Below are 3,159 nucleotides of genomic sequence, written 5' to 3'. Positions count from 1 at the left end.
GTCTATAGTCTAGTCTATAGTCTAGTCTATAGTCTAGTATATAGTCTAGTCTATAGTCTAGTATATAGTCTAGTCTATAGTCTAGTATATAGTCTAGTCTATAGTCTATTCTATAGTCTAGTCTATAGTCTATAGACTAGACTATAGACCAGACTAAAGACAAGACTATAGCCTAGACTATAGATCAGACTATAGATTAGACTAGACTAGACTATAGACTATACTGAAGACTAGACTATAGTCTGCTCTATAGTCAAGTCTATAGTCTAGTCTGTAGTCTAGTCTATAGTCTAGTCTTTAGTCTAGTCTTCAGTCTAGTCTATAGTCTAGTCTATAGTCTAGTCTATAGTCTGGTCTATAGTCTAGGCTATAGTCTTGTCTTTAGTCTGGTCTATAGTCTAGTCTGTAGTGCAGTCTATAGTCTAGTCGATAGTCTAGTTTATAGCCAAGTCTATAGTCTGTACTATAGTCTACTATAAAGTCTGTCTGAATAGCTATAAAAGTAAAAAAAGTAACTAACTATTTATCTAACTAACTAACTAATTAACTAACTAACTAACTAACTAACTAACTAACTAACTAACTAACTAACTAACTAACTAACTAACTTACTAACTTACTAACTAACTAACTAACTAACTAACCAACTAACTAACTAACCAACTAACTAACTAAATATCTAGCAATTTATGCGATACTAACGTTTTACTATTTGGCTACAGAGATAATAACTAATGGTTAAATTTCAAAAATAACGGCAACATTGCATTGAATAAATTTTATTTTATTTGAAAACATTTCTATTGTGTATGTTATTATTAAAATATTATGTTAAATTTCATACAGTAAAATGTTAATGAACTACAATTTCATCAAGTAATGTTATAGGCAAAAGAAATATTTTCGTTCGGAGAAAATAAACATAAACAGCTGATGTTTAGTGAAAATAAAAACAAACAACATCATTAATGAGAAACAATTTACGTACATAAATATTTTGGAATATGTATATCTATATGTTTATAAATTAACTGTAAAAAAGATCAATTAACGCACTTTTTCTTGTATCTGTAACACTGACCATTTAAAATGTAAAATGTTCATAAAAAAATTAAAATAAAAGTTTGTATGTATCTGCTGCACGTGCTGCATGTTTTCAATATTAGTTTTACTTACAGCAATATCGATTAAAAACGATTATTTTTAGTTTTTTAGTTAATGTAATTTTGTTTTTATTTCTAGGGTAATTAGCATCACTAAACTTGTTTTGGCGCTTAATTTATATTAATTATTACCGTTAAGTGTCAAAGAAAATAAAAAAACGTTATATATATAAAGCAAAACAAGTTTTGCCACTATCAAAGCAACAACAAACAAACAAATTTCTTTTAACTTCTTATCTTTTCTATTAATGGTTTAACTTACCAATTTGTTTGGGTAAATTTTTATTTTCCTCAAACCATTGCTGCAAATTATCAATATTTTTTTCATAATCTTCATCTTTATGGCTGGACATGTTGGCTATTGTTTGTATTAAACTGTTGGGTTTTTTCCCAAATATTTTAAATATGAATTTATACAAAAAGAAACACCAACAAACTTGTGATAGAAATTTCTTTAAAAAATATCACTTATTTGCATAATTTTTTTATTTTGTTTAAAATTTATTTATATAGGTTTGTTATGTATTTAATTGTTTTTATTGAATACACATAAAATATATGTAAATAATTTGAAAATTTGCACTACATCTACTCTATAGCGTTCTACACCAACTGATTTCTGTTCTCCAACTGAAACTGTTGCGTTTCATTGGCAATTTTCTATAAACAATTTATTTTGTCTGCTGGTTTTCTGTTGCCATTCATTCATATTCTCTACTCACTTTAATGCTTGACTAAACAAACAACAACAAACTACTAGTGAGTCAGTCAATGAGTGAGTGAGTTTGAGAGTGGCCATTAAATGCTGCATTTGCTGAAAAATTAATATGCGTATCGGATAAGTGTTGCCAGCTTTGTTAATTTAACTTTAAAATAACATTCTACATAAATACATTAAAGACAGCTTTACACGATCACACAAGTAATATGATCTGTCAAAATTGTGTGTAGAATAGAACGTATGATATCGTCTAATCGTCTAATGAAACCATCAAACATTGAGAGAAAATACGGATGGAAAATTTGACAATCGTATGGCTCTCTTCATTTTTTGAAATGATTCAGAAAACAAGCAAGTCGCATTAGATCAGGGATGTATTTTTATGTAAACATATACAAAAAAAGTAAAACAGCTGTTTCCATCTTACTTTGTTATTGTTTTATACCAATCGTGTAAATACGAAAAATATAAAACAAACAACTTTTATTCTCATTTTTGTCATACGGATGGAAGGGCCCCTAAGACCTGGTTCACACTAGGAAACTCTTGATTTTTGTGTGTGAGAGAAAAAGAAAGAAATATCGACCATCTCTTTCTCTCACATACAAAATCAAAAGATTCTTAACTAAAGTTTTCCACGCAGTCGTAATTCAGGTCTGAGTTGTGGAACAACTCTCGCGTCATCGCGATTATTTCTTAAACGCGTTTAAACTTGTGTGAGGTTATGTTTTATTGCTGGAGACCATAGAATACTCAAACGTTTATAACTGGTGGAGACCATAAAATACTCACGATATAACCTGGTGGAGACCATTTAGACTCAAATATAAACTGGTGGAGTCCATTAAAACTCTGGAACTTTTTTCTGGTGGAGACCATTAATACTTTTGATGAAATCAAGTCCGATTGCTCCATCTTCCTATATGAAGGTATTGGTCGGTTGTTGGGGTTTTCTCTGGACAAACGTGTAATAACCTGGCCATATGAGTGCTTAATGAACCGCCATTCTAATTAAAACCCCTCAAAAAAAGTTTTCCAGTGTGAACCAGGTCTAATCAACATAAATTAATGTGGGTTTTACAGCTGAAACGAAAAGTCGACTTTTTGCCTTTAGTAAAAAAGCTACTTCTCGACTTTTTGCATTTAATTAAAAGTCAACTTTAAAATTTTTCACGCACATAAAGAAAACAACCCGACGAAAAATAAAACAAACCGTAACAGCTGTTTTATCAAAATAAACATTTTTTTTGGTGTGGTGAGTTATTTTTGTTTACA

The sequence above is a fragment of the Lucilia cuprina genome, chromosome 3, assembly GCF_022045245.1.
Source record: "Lucilia cuprina isolate Lc7/37 chromosome 3, ASM2204524v1, whole genome shotgun sequence".
NCBI lineage: Eukaryota > Metazoa > Arthropoda > Insecta > Diptera > Calliphoridae > Lucilia > Lucilia cuprina.
This window is presented reverse-complemented; position numbering follows the sequence as displayed.